Source organism: Pelodiscus sinensis, chromosome 11 (genome assembly GCF_049634645.1).
Source record: "Pelodiscus sinensis isolate JC-2024 chromosome 11, ASM4963464v1, whole genome shotgun sequence".
NCBI classification, from domain to species: Eukaryota; Metazoa; Chordata; order Testudines; family Trionychidae; genus Pelodiscus; species Pelodiscus sinensis.
In genome coordinates this window covers 40,555,363-40,574,313 of record NC_134721.1, presented here as the reverse complement: position 1 = coordinate 40,574,313, position 18,951 = coordinate 40,555,363, and the positions used below count along the sequence as shown (strand labels likewise).

General features: G+C 42.7%; 1 protein-coding gene across 2 annotated transcripts in view; it reads right to left on the bottom strand.

Annotated features, from left to right (window-relative positions):
• SFMBT1 (Scm like with four mbt domains 1) overlaps nt 1-18,951 on the bottom strand; it is a 181,206-nt gene that overhangs the window by 148,947 nt on the left and 13,308 nt on the right. Inside the window, exon 1 of one of the 2 annotated variants that reach the window (XM_025186971.2) lies at nt 15,632-15,739. The exons of the other annotated variant lie outside the window; for it this stretch is intronic. The gene's annotated coding sequence lies outside the window, so the exon portion shown is untranslated. Of the gene's footprint in view, nt 1-15,631; nt 15,740-18,951 lie in introns of those variants that run through there. 2 annotated transcript variants of the gene reach the window in all.

Here is an 18,951-nt window from a genome sequence, read left to right as displayed (position 1 = left end):
GAATTTCCTTTCCATACTCAGGGTGTGTCTACACAGCACCGTTATTTCAAGATAACGAACGTTATTTCAAAACAACAATGCGAGCGTCTACACAGCCATTCCGTTATTTCAAAATAATTTCAAAATAACCAACAGCTTATTCTGAAATCTGTAAACCTCACTACATGAGGAATAACGCCTACACTGAAATAACTATTTTGAAATAAGGCGTGCGTAGATGCTCCACTGCTGCTATTTCAAAATAGCCCCTCACCAGGGCCATTCTAAGTTATTTCTCTCCAGTGCTTCCTGGGGCTCTAAATCGAGATAGCATGTCTACATTAGGGAAGCCTGTCTTGGACTAATTTTGAGGCTTCCCTGTAGACGTGCTATTTTGAAATAACTATTCCGGAATAGCTTATTTCGAAATAAGTATGCAGTGTAGATGTACCCCCCTCCCGTCTCTGTGCTTGCATGTGGGGAAGCATTGCCTCTCAGGGTATGTCTACATTGCAGAGTTTTTCCGGAAAAACGTCCACACTGCTATTGCGTTTTCGACAGAAAGTCAAAAGAACGGAGGGGTTTTCCGACAGTTGTAAACCTCATTCTACGAGAAAGAAGCCTTTTTTTGAAAAAGCTTTTTTTCAGAAAAAGGCACGTGTGGACGTGGAAGAGAGTGTTTTTTTTGAAAGAAGAGGCCTCCAAGAAAAAGCACAGATGCCCTGGTGGATACTCCGTCCACAGTAATCACAACTGAAATGCAAGATAGTGTCCAATCAGTGTGGACGCTATCTTTCGAAAGCGCACGTGGCTTTTTTGTTGCACTTTTGCCGTGTAGACACTCTCTTTCGAAATAAGCTTTTCTGGAAGATCTCTTCTGGAAACGCTTCTTCCGAAAGAAGCCTGCAGTCTAGAAATAACCTCAGAGGCACTCAGGGATAGTGTGTGAATTTCCAGGTTACTGGGTGGGGGCTCAAACCAGTTCTGTGTTGGATGGATGGAGAGATTCAACCTGGGCCCTGCCTGCTGCTAGCTTCACCTGGCAGAAGGGTTACATACATGAACCATACATGACTTGTTTGAAAATGTTGCAAAAGAAAGTCAGCGTATGAATCTCCTTTTAACCAAAACATGCTGGAAAGGGGAGATGTCTGAAGGCTTTTAAAATGCAGACTCTTCTTTTGTTTAGTTTGGGAGCGGAGCAGAATGTCCCATATCTGTTTTTAAATTGTCTTTTACTTTCTTCTATAGTGAACATCTTAAAAATCCTACTGCCAGATGACCACAGCAAGTTCCTTTCTTGGACATAAGATCTGGGAAGGGGGCAAAAGGGTAAAAAGGTCCCCAGCTATCATGTGGATGCTCTCGCTCCTTCAGGGTACTCTAAAGATATATCCAAAAATACAATCCAAAAAGTTACATCCAAAAATGGGGCTTGCTGCAGGTTTAGAAGGCCAGATCTCCTGGTTTTTGGTGGTGTGGGAGGAGGAACGGACGCTTCTTCATTCACACTCAGTTTCTAAGCCTCTATCTAGAAAAGCCCATGTAGGAGTCAGAGAGAATGTGGTCCTGGCATTCCAGCAGATTAACCCTGGAATGACCTGTGTCAAGCGACTGAGGTGTTTTAAAGTGATACTTATGATACTGCTGGAGCCTGTGCACCAACAAAAATCAAGAAAATTACACAGTGTTGTATTTTGGTGCTTAGCGGGCTGCTTTATTTATGTAAGTGGGTGTTTTCGCTGACATCTGTCCTTGGTAATAATAGTGTGCAGGGAAGTTTTAATTAAAAGGGAAAATGAAGCCTTTCTTTATGCTGTTTAAAATAGATTTTACAAAAAAATGACTGTACAAGATAAAAAGCAGGGGAGAATAATACCTTTAATATTTAAAACAAGCTTCCTCTATACTATGCATAAAGAAATGCATGCTTAGCCTTTCCTTTCTGATATGTGTTCCAGATAACACCCCAAAACACTTCCATACTTCCAAGCTCAAAGCCCCTCAAGTACACAAAGACAAGGTCCATATCTGGCACAAATGAGACCTATGAGATGCGTGAATGCTAATTCAGTGCAACAAGGTGGAAACCAAAAGCAGGAGGCCTAATAAATACACCCCTCCTCTGCTCAGTTCTGCTTTTTATCTTGTACAGTCAGTTTTTATAAAATCCATTTTAAATGGCACGAAGAAGGGCTTCATTTTTCCTTTTAATTAAAACTTCCCTGTGTACTAGTATTACTAAGAACAAATGTCAGCAGAATTCTGATGTCTTGCAATCAAACGGAATTGCTGGTTCTATCCCAGCCTGTTACACTTGTACAAAGCCTGTGAAGGAGCCCCCAGTGAACTATTGGGAAAAATGTACTATTGGAAAATGGAGTCCCCAATGTACTATTTTCAGATGGGTTTTTAATGTTTCTGTACCTGAATGCCTGCATGTCTACATGGCTTCACCATAATCCGTAGATGAATACAAATGCTGGGCTTTTCTTAGTAGTCTGGTGTCCAGACATACACCTTAGACCTTATGTTAGATTAAAGTGGTTTTTTTAAACATAGAAAGACTTAGATAAGTGGACGGCATCTGAAAAGCCAACAGGTGGGAGGAGCAGCCACAGGAAACGACAACAGCCATTTTCTGAAGGCTTGTATTGTGTGTGTTAATCTCTTTCCTGTGTTTCCTGTGTGTTAATAGTTCCAGTAGTTGTTGAGATGATCATGTTGAGCCAGGGAAATTGCTGTCAGAGGGAGGTGACGCAGTAGCTAAAAAAGATACTAGATGTTCCAGAGTGATTTTGATGAAACATGTAACGTGTTTTGACTCTCCCCCCCTCCAAACCTAGCATACAGCCTTCTCAAAATATATTTACATGCTAATGACTAGCATGGGCCTCTCAAGACTTAGCCCTTCATTTGAGGTAGGTGCAGAAGGTGCTGCATTGCAATAGGAGCTCACTTCACCTCAGCAGCGGTTCCACCTATTGAATGGGTGCAAATCAGCCCACCTGGATGGTTTTTGGGGCTAGACCATCCAAGGGCGTCTGTGCTTCCCTGCACTCCTGAGGATTGTGGTAGGGGGTAGAAGAAGTGACTGGCAGTTCATTGTGGTCTCTTGCAATCCCACAGGTCAGTTGTAATATGGGTCAGAGAGGAGAGACCTTGCCCAGAGGTCATTGTTGAACAAGAATAATAATAAAAAGAAACACTTAAAAATGGTGAAAGTGACTCTCAACATTTGTCAAATAGCAGAAGAGATATTTTAGCATTCAAAAATCAAACAATAGGAAACAGTGTGCATGCAAAACCAAGGCAATACAATAAAAGCCCAGATCTACCTACCTACAGTGTGTGCTATCGTGACACCTGTAATATCACAGATTGCATTTTTAGTCCATTCGTATTTTCTGTTTTCAGTACTGGGGGGCACAAAGCAAGGCTTGATGTGGTTGAAACAGCCAGTACTAACAAAGCACCCACAAGTGACTGGACTCTGATCTTCCATGTGAAAGGTGACTTGCTGGTAATTAAATCAGCTGTCAGTTGAGTCTGTCTGATAAATGTTTGTTACCTCCGTGTCTATTGCACATATAGTCCAGAATTGCCCGTTTGGTAAATTACGTGACATTTGAAGTTGATTTTCTTGAGAAGAAAGACTAATGCCAATGTGGCACTGAACAATTTTACAAATACTTCAGCCTGCTAGCTTTCAAATGGCACTGGAGTACTATGAAATTTGCCAGTGATTTTTTTCATCTATAGCATGCTGTTGACTGACTTTCACAGCCAATGCATGTTGTAAATCTGGAATACAGGCTCCTAAAGCCAGGGACTCTGTGTCTGAAGTACTTTGTGAAGTACCAGGCACACTTACGGCCACACAGATTTAATAAAAAGTGACATTATGCAAAGGAGATACAGCTGCACAGATGTCTGGAGTGAAATTTGAGTAGCTAGTAACTCCGGAGTTCTCTAGCAAGACAAGATTTTTTAAAAAAAATATAGGGATGTAGCTGTGATACAAAGTTGTTATAGAGTGTTAAATATCCCTGTGGTTTGGTATTAAGAGCCAGGAATTGGTTGAACCCAGAACGGTGTGAGAGCAATATGCAAAGCTTAGGTGTATATTATATATAAAAAGAGTATTCTAGTTCAGGTTTAGGGTGATGTTACTACCCACTGGAGAACAAAAAGAGGTCTAAATCAGGATTCAAGCCTAGACAGCTCAAAGGCTTCACAAGTGTGTAAGAGTTTCACAGGAAATTTGCAGAAGAGAAACTGTTTTTAAAACTATAAACAACAAATATAAAGGCAAAGAGAAAACAAAGAGCAAAATCTACAGAGGGAGATGATAGCCTGAAAGCTTCAATATGACAAAGTAAATGTTTATTTCACCTAAAATTAGATGTAAAAAGTTGAACTTCTAAGTTCCATGGTTGTATGCTTGAGGATAAAACTGTATCTTAGCAGTTGTGCGGAGGACAACATGTATAAAGGGTTTCCTTTCATGCAGTAGCCAACACTGTGGGGTACAGAGTACTGGTGCTAGATGGACCATACAGTACGTGATCTTTTGCTTTTGCTGGCATGCTTCTTGTCTCAAGAGAAAGAAAATGAAGTAACTAGAGAAAAATGGCTACTCGTCTGCTCTGTAGCTGTTCTTCAGGAGGTGGATACCCAGATGTGTTTTCCATGTAGGTAAGTTGCACCACAAGTGCACTCGTTTGTCATAACAGTACACATCAGGGTGGCACATGGGACCCTATACCTACTTGTGGCCCCTCCCTAAGCTATACAAGGGCAGCACCACCCTGACCTCTCCTCCATTTCCTTTGTACTAGAGACGATGGCTGAAGATTCCTACGGTTACAGTCAAAGGATCTGCTGCATCAAGCTCTGGTGTGAACTTTGGCAAAGTTCAAAAGCTTCACGGGGGGGGGGGGGGGCGTGTTAGTCTGTAACTGGAAAAACTTACAAAACAACAAACAGTCTCACAGCACGTTACAGACTAACAAAACATGTAGATGGTATCATGGCCATTCATCAGAAGAAGTGAGTTGTGCCCACAAAAGCTCATGATACCATCTACACGTTTTGTTAGTCTCTAAGGTGCTGTGAGACTGTTTGTTGTTTTGTAAGTGTTTCCAGTTACAGACTAACACGCCCCCCTATGAAGCTTTTGAACTTTGCCAAAGTTCACACCAGAGCTTGATGCAGCAGTTAACAAGTGAATGTATGGGCTGAGGACAAAACAGTGGCCCTACAAACATCCAGAATAGAAAAGTATTTCAGAAAAGCGACAGAACTAGTCTGAGTCTTTGGGAAACAAAGTTCTTTGCCGAGGAGCATTAGTTTTTCCATATGCCATTGTAATTCACCTGGAGATTATCTGTGCTAACACTGCCTGGATCCAAAGATACGATGTGATCTGAAGGACTTGGTTCTGTCCTGGTAAAAATGAATGCCCTTTTGTCTTCGTCCTAGGTATTCGACATTCTTCCTCTTTATACAAGAGCAATATGAGAAAGAACACATGTAGATATTGTCTGGTTTAAATGAAAAGCTGATACGACCTTTTTGGGTGAGGACACAAGGCTACCTGGTCTTAAAAGAATGTTACATATAAGGCCTGACAGCAAACCTGTATCTCAGACACCTTCCTGGCTGTCATAAATGTGTATGGAATGCAATCTTTTGACTTAGGAAAGGCCAAGAGCAAGTATTCAAAGGCTCACATGGCAGACTCAGAAGCAGAGCCAAAACAATGTTGAAGTCCCAAAGAGCCTATCCCTGCAACAAAGCCCATTGCCAACTCTGTCCACACATGTATACAAGTGACACCATCACAGGATCTAACCACATCAGCCACACCATCAGGGCTCATCCATCTGCATATCTGCTAATGAGATATATGCCACCAAGTACCAGCAGTGCCCCTCTGGCACGGATATTGGCCAAACCGAACAGTCTCTGAGCCAAAGGGGAAATAGACACAAGTCAGACATGACAGAAGGTAACATACGAAAACCAGTAGGACAGCAGCTCCTCCCTTCTCACAGGGAGGGGACTTCAGGCAGCTGTTGGAAGAGATCCTGTCCTCCCTCAAAAGCTGTGAATTGCATCTCTGCTCTCTTCCCTGGTGTGTCACCAAATGCGTTGTTCTGCTCCCTTTTAACTCCTCTCCCATTTTCTGTAGGTGTGGTGGGGCTTGCTCAGCCTAGAGCAGCTCCTTAACCCCTTGGGTGTGTCTAGACTACATGCCTCTGTCATCAGAGGCATGTAGATTAGACACATAGGCAAAGGCAAATGAAGCCGCGATTTAAATGATCGCGGCTTCATTTAAATTTACATGGCTGCCACGCTGATCAGCTGTTTGTCCGCTCAGTGCGCTAGTCTGGACGCTCCCCTGCCGACATCAAAGCCCTTTTTTCGGCAGCCCCGGTAAACCTCATCCCACGAGGAATAACTGGGCTGCCGACAAAGGGCTTTGATGTCGGCAGGGGAGCGTCCAGACTAGCGTGCTGAGCGGACAAACAGCTGATCAGCTGTTTGTCGGCTCAGCGCGGCAGCCATGTAAATGTAAATGAAGCCGCGATCATTTAAATCGCGGCTTCATTTGCCTTTGCCTATGTGTCTAATCTATATGCCTCTAACGACAGAGGCATGTAGTCTAGACACACCCACTTTTATGCAATTTCAGTTATCCCATTTGTACATTGGAGAGGGCAAGGATACTTGTCTGCCTCCTAAAGTAGGGATATGGGGTTGTTGTCTCCTGGCTCCAATATAGAAAGGTAAAGAGTTAATGTGCCCCTCGTGCATATTTTCTGGTTTCTAAGTGCTCAGTGCAACTGGAGCAGGTAAAGTTTTCAAGATTTGAATTTTAAAAAAGGGCAAAAATGGAAAATTGATGAAACCTTAGCTTTTTAGACAAAATGCACATACAATGTTAATTAAATTGTAACGTTAATTACAATGTTAAACTAGTTTTTGGAAAATTGATCCCTGGTAAAGTGAGCATCAATATGTTGATCAAAAGTACATAGACCAAGGAAAAATGTGAGCACCTGAAAGAAATCTTTACTTTCACCAAAAATAAGTTAACTTCTGAAGTAGTGAGTTGCGGCTTTTTTAGACCTTTGAGTGCATTTCCCTTTCAGAAAGCTAAAGGAAAATATTTATACTTAACACAGTTCATCAGAGAGAGATTTCAGATCCATAAGAGACAAGCATTTGGAAAGCATGTCATAATACTTTTATTCATTTTGTATTTCCTGCCTACAAGTTCCAAGCTCTAACCAAGAGGTGAAATGGCCTGAAAATTACTTCTACCACTCACCACCAGATAGCCATGCATGTGCTGTCCTCATTTGCACATGCACTGAAAGACACGGCTTCTGACCTCTTATTTGACCCCGGTGTGGGAAACTTAAGTTCATCACTTGAGTGTTTGCAGCGAATCATTGGTTAGGATTTTTCTCCACACAATACCTTCCTTGCAAGAGTCTTGGGCAATGCAGCGTTGTCTAGGACAGTGTTTCTCAACCTTTTTGAAGTACCCCTTTAAAAAAATTATAAGAACCCCTATTACCTACAGTTTTCAGACACACAATTTTTTTTCTACTATTGCAACACCTTTGTTTAAACAACTTAATCATAGCCTGGAGCGCGATGAAATTTATGGGTGTAAAAAGCAAAAAATAATAAAGCACTTAAAACTTACAACAAAAATATAGTTTTCTCCAAATTTCAGTTGTGCTGACCTAACCCCAGAGTTCTCTCGAGTACCCCTAAGGGTACTCGTACCACTGGCTAAGAAACTCTGGCCTAGGCTAGAAGGAAAGTCACTCTACAGGTGCCTGATATAAGGGGGAGCCTGGCTGTGCCCTGCAGCTAAACCCTTTTTAAGAAACAATCTTCCAGTAAAAACAAATGCAGATTACAGTTCTTGTCAGATTTCCAGGGCCTCTTCATTTACCATGGTCTGCAATGATGTAATACTTATTAACGATACCTATTAATTAGGACATCTATGAGTGCATTTCTGAAAGCCCTGTCTATGCCCCCTCTGGGGCAGTTCAAGCTAAGATATCCATATGTACTTTTGTAGGGAAAGATCACATCTGAACAGCACAGAGATGCCATGTATTATCCCCTAGCAGACTGTTGTAAGAATATGGGGGGGGGGGAGGGGGGGGAAGAGGAGGGGGGTAATACAAGGAACCTGGAGGACTGAAAATAGCAAATAGCTGTTTTTGTTTGCTTGTTTCCTTTAAAGCCATTAAGGAAGAAATGTGTGGGCTGATTGACTGCTGGAGATTGTAACTCATGATTAATTTTAGCACCTCCATATGGACTGGATCCTGTTAACATCAGTGCTCAAGCATCTACATCATTATTTCAGCTAATTAGTATTCAAGAGGATCAGAAAAAAATCCAGTTAGAGAATATTATTATTTTATTTTTTTAAATCCTTTGTTTTTGGCCTGGGGTTTCTTTGCATTGGACCACCGGTTTTTGCTTACTTTTCTGACTGCAATCAAAAGGAGACCCATTTCCATCCTGAAATCTGGGCCAGGATAATAAATAGCAATATGTCCACATCCAAACAGCCACACAGCTAGGTTTCTTTACGTATGGAAGACAGTGAGGGAACTATACGAGGTACTCTCACGTCACTGATTTTTGCCTTGATGTACAGAGCAAGCCTACGCTACCTGAACGCCGTACTTTGCATTTCTTGTGACATATCTATGGCTTTTGTCTGCCTGCAGATGTTTAGAAACATGAACGTGCCACATGCAGTCCTAGCCAGCTGACCATACGCCTCAGATTGCTGTTACCTTTGACAAACGGAGCCTGATTGATAGATGGGGGAGAAGCATTTGTACTGGAGCGCGGATTAAGGACAAAGATAAAACTAACTCTCTTAGAGTTACCTCCGCCTTCCTATATCAGTCATGGAGTTTTCCCCATTAAAAGGGAAATGGATCCATTTATGGTGAAGGGTGCTAATGCAGGGGTGGGCAATAAGGGTATGTCTAGACTGCATCCCTCTGTCGGCAGAGGGATGCAGATTAGGCGGGTCGACATTGCAAATGAGGCAGGGATTTAAATTTCCCATGCCTAATTTGCATAAAAATGGCCACCATTTTTGCCAACTCAGCACTTTGTCAGCAGAAAGCGGTAGTCTAGAGGGGGATCTGTCGAAAAAGGCTTTCTTTCTCGACAGATTCCCGTTCTAGGCTGCCGCTTTTTGCCGACAAAGTGCTGAGTCAGCAAAAACGGCAGCCATTTTTATGCAAATTAAGTGCAGGATATTTAAATCCCTGCCTCATTTGCAATGTCGACCTGCCTAATCTGCATCCCTCTGCCGACAGAGGGATGCAGTCTAGACATACTCAAGGGGCACATGGACCACACACAGAGTTAGCCCCTGGCAGGCCATCAGACGCAGGTAAATAAAACCTCTGGTGGCCCTCCAGGGGCTAACCCTGGCAAACCACATCTGACCTGAGGACCACTTATTGGCCACCAATGTGCTAATGGCTGCCCACAGGTGGAACTGAGGCCTGGCCTACACCTAAGACTTAGGTCAACCTAGCTAGGTTGGCCAGGAGGGTAAAAAAAAAAGCACACCTGGAAGATATAGTTAATTTGACTAAAACTTCCATATAGACCAGGGGTGAGAAATAATTTTTGATGGGGGCCATTCCAAGATTTTGGTAAGTGGTCCTGGCCCACACATTTCTATGGAGGGGCTGCAGGGTCTGGGATGGAGTTTGGGTGCAGAAGGGAGCTTGAGGCAAAGGACTGGGGTGTAGGCCAGATCAAAAGGCTTGATGGGCTGGATCCGCCGTGTCTTGCCCGCCCCGGTATAGACACTGTTAGGTTGACAGAAGAATTCTCTCATTGACCTCGTGATGGCCTTTTGAGGGACTGGATTTACCACAGCAATGGATCCTCCCCTCTCCTGTCCATTGCTGTGGCACGTGCATACGCTACAGCAGCACAACTGCAGCTGTGCCACTATAGTGCCTGTAGTGTAGACATACTCTCAGATCCAAAGATAATTGAGCCCTCACTAAAGCCACTGTGGATGCCCAGCAATCTGTTTCCCCCTTGACAGAAGGCCCAATCACGCCCTTTTATGTATTAAATCAGGGGAGGGGAACTTTTTGGGTTGGGGGCTGCTGAGCCAAAGAAAAATCAGGTGGGGGGCTGCAAACAAGTGAGAAGAAATTAAAAAAACAAACCAGCCCTGACTGAGGTGGCCCCCAACTGAGGAGAAACACTCCCCACATTCCCCTCGCACACCAGAGTCTGCCCGGAATCTAGTAGATTCTGTGTGGTCCAGCCCCGTGGAGGTGGTGTGGAGACCAGAGCACCAACACAGGCTCCTCGGTGCTGGGTGGGGGGGCTCTGAGCCTTGTGGGCTGGATCCAGACAAGCCAGAGGCCGAATCCAGCCCCTGGGCCTTAGGTTCCCCACCCCTGTATTAAATAAAGAGCTGCCAACAGTGCGGGAAGGAGGATACCCGAGATCACAGGCTGCATGGCAGAACAGACTGCAGGGGTTTGCTGGCTGCACATGCGGATGGTCTCTTGCCATACTACCTATCTGTCTGTGCAGTGGGATTGTTTGCTCTTGTGCCCTTAATAGTGCCTCTTTGAAAACTGTCTGCTCTCTCGGATTGTTTTTCCCCTTAGACTGGCTTTCCAAGGTGTGCTATTTCCTTCCCACCTTCCTTCCAATCAGGAACTAGCATTTCATGATCACTTCCACCCAAGCTGCCTTCTGCTTTCACATTCTCACACAGGTCTTCCTTATTTGTCAAAATCAAATCTAGGCCAGCGTCTCCCCTCGCAACTTGTTCCACCTTCTGAAATAAAGAAAACCCCCAAAATTGACTCCATTCCATTCCATTCCATTCCATTCCATTCCATTCCATTCCATTCCAAGGACTTGTTGGATAATCTGGGCCTTTCTCAAAAACATGTCTGGGTACCTGAAATGCCCCATCTATAGCCACCAAGTGCTGTGCATTGGATGATATTGTGAGCTGTATATGAAAAGCCGCATCCACCTCTTCTTTGTGGTTAGGTGATCTGTAGTGCACCCCTACCATGATATCACCTTTGTTTGTTACCCCTTTTATTTTTACCCAGAGACTTTCAACAAATCAGTCCCCTATTTCCAGTTCAACCTCCGGCCAAGTATATACATTTTTGATTCATAAGGCTTCTCTCTTTTTTCCCCTTCCTGGCCTTCCTGAGCAAGCTGTTTCCTTCTAGACCAGTATTCCAGTCATGTGTTGTATGTCACCGAGTCTCTGTGGGAGAAGGAGTAAAGTTTTTGAACACAGAACTTACTATATGGGCGCACACGGATTTCTGAGCCTGTCTGTTTCTACTATAAACTTAAAAAACAACAAATGGTCTGGTAGCACTTTAAAGACTAACAAACCATGTAGATGATATCATGAGCTTTCATGGGCACCGCCCACTTCTTCAGATGACTGGAGTTCTACTATGTTCAGGTAACAGGATTTGGTATACGCCCGTTTATGTACAATCCAGCCTGCCAACAAAATATGCCTGGCACTAGCACAGATTTCTCATCCCAATGGCTAACACTGGACTCAGCTGAGCTATAGACTTGGCCCAAGAATAGTAATATTTTTTCAAAAGGTTGGCTGCACAGAGGTCAAATTTATTGAGCTGTGGGTGATGTAACAGCTATTCCTCCCCTTGCCCCTATGCCTAAGTATAAATTGTTAATCTGAAGTGAAGTGATAAGAAGAAAATTCTTGAATAAAATAAACATCATTTGGAGTAAAGGACCCTGGCTACTAAGCTATGGATGTTGCAACATAATCTTCTGCTGTCCCTTCTTGGATAAGAAGGGCATGTTATTTTAAAACAGAGTTGTGCCTTGTGATAGTAAAGAAAAAGTGTTTGGGAAACATCTGTCACACCAAATAGTCATTTAAAAATGAGATCATGTTTCCAAAAGGAGAATGGAATTAAAAAACCATTGATGGAGCTGGGTGATGGATAATTGAAAACCTGTCAGTATTTTGTGTAATTTCTTCCTTTAATTTTCAATGCACTAGATTTATGTTTCAGTGTGTTAGATATTAGTCATAAATATCCTTCCATTCCTTGCTGCTCTACAGATACAATCAACAGATCTCATACTCAATGGATACAGGTGGTGCACTGGTGCATCAGCACCATGCCCCCCCCCCACCCCCCACCAGCTCCCTGGCGAGGTTGGAGTGCCAGTGCTGGTTTCATGTTGCAGGGAAGTGGTGGGAGCCTGACAGGTCACATCCAGCTTGCAGGGGAAGGAAACAGTTCTGCATGCTGCTGCTCCTCCCACCATCCTCCCCCACCCCCAACCAGGGGAATTGCAGCGCAGGAATTCACTTGCCTGGAGGTTTTCTCCATTGTTCCCATTGGCTGGAATTACAGGCAAGGGAGCAGCAGGGCAGTGCCTGGGAGTGGCGGGAGGCACAGAGCCACATAAGCACCCCCAGTTCCCTCGCGTAGACCACACACACCACCCTGCTCCTGCACCCTCCCATTCAGAATCCCCCCTTGCTCCTGCGCCCAACCTTCCAACTAGGTGCCCAGCCTGCTCCTGCACCCTACTTCCAAGCCAGGCCCCACACCCACACCCCCTCCACTTTGTCATCATGAGTGGCTGTCTGGTGGTCCATGGAAAGCTCTGCGTTGAGTGGGGTGGGCCACAGGCCAAAAAGTTTGAGAACCGCTGCTCAAAAAAATAAATCCCTCGCAAATTAAGAACGAGATTTATCACTAATTTTGACTACTTAACCATGCAAACAGCTGAAATCTGCAGAAAGAAGTTAAAATCTCTACATATCCTAAAATCAACAGAGCCATGCCATAGTAGCATTCTGTTTGGGTGCATCTACACAGCACCCTAAACTCGAAATAAAATTTGCAATTTGAGCTAGATTATTTTGAAATTTGGTGCACCAAATTTCAAAATAATGCACTATTTTGAGCCATCCCTTATCCCTCGTGCAACAAGGTTTACCGGGATGGTGAAACATCATCATTATTTTGAAAATTTTTTGGCATCCTGAAAGATAGCTGTGCAGTGTAGACATATCCTTCGAGTGTAATTCACATTCATGTGTATAATTTTTAATTTAAAAAAAACTAAAGAAATTGCTAGACAAAATCTGAAGAGCAAGTTAAAGTTTACAATATTTATTAGTAACTTAAGGGTAAAAGTAGTACAGGGATGTTGTAAATGTGCCAGCAATGCCTCTCTGCCATATATATTGGCCAAACTGGACAGTCTCTTTGAGAAATTATTAATGGACACAAATCAGATATTCGAAAAGGTAACACACAGAAACCTGTTGGAGAGCACTTAAACTTGCCCGGGCACTCATTAATGGATCTCAAAGTTACCGTATTATGCAAACCAATTTCAAAAAATCAGCTTGAAAGAGAAGCTGCAGGGATTAATTTCATTTACAAGATTGATACCCACAACAGAGATCTAAACAAAGACCTTAACTGGATTACCACTACATTCCACATCCTAATGATATAAATAAGCAAGCACCAGATACTTAAGATTACTTTGTGCTCACTCCATCAGCTTCATTGAGCACGGACACTCTAACTGAAAATATTTTTTCCTTTTTTCCTTCTTTTTCCTTCTCTTTCACTCCCCATCTCTTCTCTTTCTCTGCTAGGTATTTGAAACAGGGAACCCTTAATTCCATTCATCTGAAGAAGTGGGTTGTGCCCATGAAAGCTCATGATAGCACCTACATGTTTTGTTAGTCTCCAAGGTGCTGCAAGACTATTCATTATATTTGAAGTTTTTCCAAAATAAAGTCCCATAAACATAAAAAATTCCTAACTAGGTGTAGAGAATCAACAAGTATAGTGCTTTGGCCGCGTGACAGGGCATCCCAAGGACAAAACCAAGCAAGAGTCCTGAGCCAACAATAACAACATCTGCCCGAGTCAACGACCTTCGAGAATGCTGTGTTGGGGCTGTGAAAAAGCACAGTTTGTGAAAAAGCAGGATGTGGACTTTTGGGAAGTTGAGAGGGTATAAAGATAGTTGTAATCTTGCAATAAAATGATTTCGTGCTTGCACCAGCCGGAGTCCATGCCTTCATACACCACAACTAGGTACACTTAAAAGAAACCCACACATGCTAAGGCATGGAAATGCAATTAAGTCACTCAAACAACTTTAACTCTGCCTATAGGTATGTAATGAGAAGGAAAAAAAAGCCAATGTCCAGTGTAAAATAGGACTGATGTAATCTGGCAATAAAAACATTTAAATACCTTACTTGTTCTGTTATTGCAGGACGACATTATCAGACAGGGTAAAAGGTTGTTTGCCTGCTAGTGTCCCAGTTTAACCCTAACTGCTCACTAATCCTCAATATATGTTCCAGGTCCAAACTGTTGTAAATTGAAAATTTATACGAAAACAGCTGGGTTAGTATTTAAATAGCCAATACAATTTCAGTTAGTACTGTATATAGAAGATATTTCAAGAGAATTAATACCTCACACATTAGCCAAAACTGAGTTTGAATTTTCCATTCATCTTGTTTAATCTATTTCATGTTTTATTCATGATTTTGAGTTCATTTACAAAATTATAATGCTTAACTAAATTGGTGCAGTGCTAACAGACCTTTAAAAAACCTTTATGAACCCTTTTTTTCATGGTACAATAATACAAAAGGATATTGAAAAATAGCTTTTTTATAAACGCAGGAAAAGCTATTTAATAACTGCAATAACACGCTCCACTGTAATAACACACTCCAATGACTTGATTATCACCAGATAAACACATTTCTTGGTTAGCTGAGTGCATGGAGCATAATGCACACATTGCAATGAACATGTTGATTTCAGGGGCACACCCTATCTGCATGCTTTGTGACAGCATTACTTCAATATTGGAGGCTGTAAGAGAACAAGCCGAGGTGTTTTATAATTACTAGCGTCTGTATTTTTTTCTCTGACCAGCTACCATGAGACAATTTTAACACACACCAGACTCCCCTACTACAGTTAATCATTGTCTTGAAAAAAAATCTGCTTAACAAATTGTCTAAAATTCAAGTTGAATTAAATGACAAATGTAAAGCAAAGGAACCCTTTGTTCCTGTTCACTTTCCAACAAATGTGAATGGTACTTGTAGATACAGGTGACTAATAATATCATGGTCTGACTGCCGAACAGTATTTTTTTCAAATAATGGTGAAGAACAGAGCCCCTTTGTGCTAAGCACTACATGAAAGAGAATGAGAGAATCCCTGCTGCGAAGCGCTTATAATTTAAATACACAAGTCAGACCCAGGGGAGGCAAAAGGGCAGAGTATATAAGCCACAAGCATCATGTTAGTTCTGTGACTTTTTTTTTTTTGGTGTTGGGTTTTGTTGCATACTTTTCAGTGGGATAATGTTCAGACAGGATTAACTAGATGGAAAGACAAAAGAAGGAAGTGGAAGAGCACAAAGCGGTGTGTGTGCAGAAAGAGTTGAAGCAAATGGCCGATCTGCACAAGAGAGAGAACATTAGGAGTAAAACTTGCAGAAAGCAATATGACTTCAGTGCAGCTCATACCTGGAGGAACTGCTTTCCGTAGCTGCTGTGCTGCCTTCAGCCTCTGACTAGCTGCGCCCTGCAGTTTCCCTTCCCAAAGCCAAGTGGTTGCAGGCGAGGAGGGATGCCATATGGTTCCTAGTCCCTCTGGACAGGTCTGCACAGGTCTGGTCTGCAGGTGATTATAAATTAACACTTGTATCAATCAATGCTCTTTCCCTAGCCACTTTCTATCTCAATTATGATTCCAAGCAACAACTTAGTAAGAGGCCACAGTTGGAATTATTATACTCCCACACCAGGGACAGGTTAGAACAGGGCATTTTTTATTAAAGTTCAAATCCAAAAAACCCACACACGGTCATAGTACGCACGAGGTCCTCTGCTGCTGAATCTCCAAGCACGCTACTCTCTACAGAAACCACACGTTAAATATTCCTGTACTGAACTGTCCCTGGTTTGGGAGTGTAACAATCTGCAAATTCTACTAAGAAATGCATCACTGCTTGGATGTGAAATCCACCCAGCAGCTGTGCTAGCAGATGTTACTTGGAAATTCTAGTTGGGGACTGAAATCAAAGGGGAAATTTCCAAGGAGATCAGAATTTGGCCCTTGAATTCTGCTTCTGCAAGTGGAGTAGGAGGAATTCATGCTGAGCAATACATCTTAAACCTAAGTCCTGTTTAAGGGCAAACTGTGCTCTCAGATATAGGCCCACAGCTCCAATTGCACCACATTCTGTGAAGCATTACATTGCCGCAAACCCCATTGACTTTGGACAGAAAGTGGCTATTGACTCACACTGGGCAGCATGGGTGGGAACATGGTATGGTGCCATTTCAGCAGATTCCTGCTGTAGCCAGTCTGTCCAGGGACCCTATGGAACCCATGCTGGAATTTTAATTGATTGTTGCCCCACGGACCTGTAGAGGGTTGGTAGTGGTACCAATATAACTTTTGAAAGTTTGAAGCATAGCAGCCTTTAGCACAGGGAACTACACTCTTCGCTGTGCCACCAGAGGTGACACACTCATTGCATCAGAGCAACACTAGTGGTGAATTTGACCCACTTAGTTTCCGTAGAACCATTTGAGTGCAGGGTGGCAATGCGGAAATGTTGAGTTACACAGCCCGTTACTGGAACTTCCTGGCCCAGAAAAGCATGGCCAAACACTTGATGGGGAAAAGTGGTTTTCAAGTGATGCAGTAACACATGAACCAGAGTTCCAAGATGCACTTGTATAAACCTGTGGTCTATGGTACCCAGGGAATCTAAGATACTGTGGCACAATGAAATCCATTTGTGATCACCATCCCCACTGTTGTGTGTACGTCACTCAGCATTGCTGGCTAACAGCTTCAGCAAAAGGAGGAATCACAGTTCACTTGTGTCCGCTGGGGTCTACACAAAGCTTAGTGGCTATTAGTCCTTACCAGATGTTTTACCCCTACTGGAGCGAGAAGAATTCACTTGGGGGGAAGAGGGGGTGTCTAGACTACAGGGTTAAAAAAAAAGTGGCCTTTTTTTGAAAAAACTTCCCCTGCATCTAGACTGCTGCCATGTTCTTTCGAAAGTAAATCGAAAGAACACGGCAGTTTTTTCGACCACGGAAAACCTCGTTTTACGAGGAAGAATGCCTTTTTTCGAAAGTGCTCTTTCAAAAAAAGGCGCTATGTAATGTAAACTGTGCTTTTTCAAAAGAGAGCATCCAGACTGCTTTTTCGAAAGTACTGGTTGTAGTCTAGACGCTCTTTTTCAAAAGAGACTTACAGTCTAGATGTAGCCTGGGATTCAGCCCATATCTCAGGGTGTGTCTAGACTACAGCTCTCTTTCGACAGAGGGATGTAAATTAGGCACTTCAAAATTGCAAATGAAGCTTGGATTTGAATTTCACATGCTTCATTTGCATAATCGCATCATGGCGTTCTTTCGAAAAAGCGCTATTTCAAAAGAAAAACCACAGTCTAGACGCAGTTCTTTCGAAAATAGAAGCCTTTTTCGAAAGATCCTGTAAACCTCATTTTTTGAGGTTTACAGGATCTTTCAAAAAAGTCTTCCCTTCCCCAGATTATGCAAATGAAGCACAGGAAATTCAAGTCTCAGCTTCATTTGCAATTTCAAAGTGCCTAATTTATATCCCTCTGTCGAAAGAGGGATGTAGTCTAGACACACCATCAATGACCACAGCCTGGTCCTCTTCCGAAGGAAAATAATCAACTTAGAAAAAGTTTTGAAACTTGTATAAATGATAGATAGAACTCTGACCAACTTTGTTTGCCTTAGCATCACTAATTCTATTGATACCAACAATGCTTTCATGGTGGAGATTTTCTGCCAGTCACCAACAGAAAGCAAGAGAAGGCATCTCAGCAGACACTCATACACTCCCACTAGTCTGTTTTAGTGACCATTTGGTGAAGAATAACTTCATTCACCATCCACCACAAAACATACCGCAAAACCACAAATTGGAGGCTACATTTTTAAAAATTCAGGAATAATGAGTGTGTCCGTCTGATTGCATTCCTCTGGATTACAGGGTAAAATATCCTGGCCCAATACCCTCCGATGCGTTGATTCTAAAGATCTGCATTGAAGGAGAAATTTACACTAGACTCTACTCCAGTATTTCTCCATATAGGGCTCACTGTAGACAGCAAAACCAAGTTAAGAAGAATGATTTAAACAGAGAGGAACCTAAGCTGGAAAATTTGGTTGTGAACTTCTCATCCTGCAGAAACAGAATACTGATTTGGGGGCGTATGCATGGGGGCCGGACACCCACAGTCACCCTTTATGCTGGTTAGACCCATTAAAATCTACTCTGAAAAAAAAAATCCTACCATGAATTGCTGAGATATTTAGGGATCCTGCGTGGTATGGAGGGGAATTGAAGTGAGACAATGAACAAAGACTTATCTCTAATTGGCAACAAGCATTTGGTTTGGACTTGCTAAAATGGCATTAGTAATGACGTCACAGAGAAGCAGCATGGCATAGAAAATTCCAGACAGGAGTGTTTCAAAAGGAGGTAGTAGATACCTATGATGAGCCAGCTGAATGTCAGACTAGTTGAGAAACAGACAGCTGTGCTAGGCACCTGGGACCCTATGGTCCACTGCTTCATAGCAGGGACACAGAAGTTGAACAATTAAGATTTCTAATGTTAAGAGGCTCTTAACATTTATCAAAGTGAAATGAGGGCTGGAAATTAAGGAATAGATGCCAGATTCCTAGCAGGGGATCTGATTCCTCACAACTGTGTCTCCTAATTAGGGACTCTGTGTTCACATTTTATAATAGGCATGGACATTGTTGCAGGCTTACATTCTAAAGCA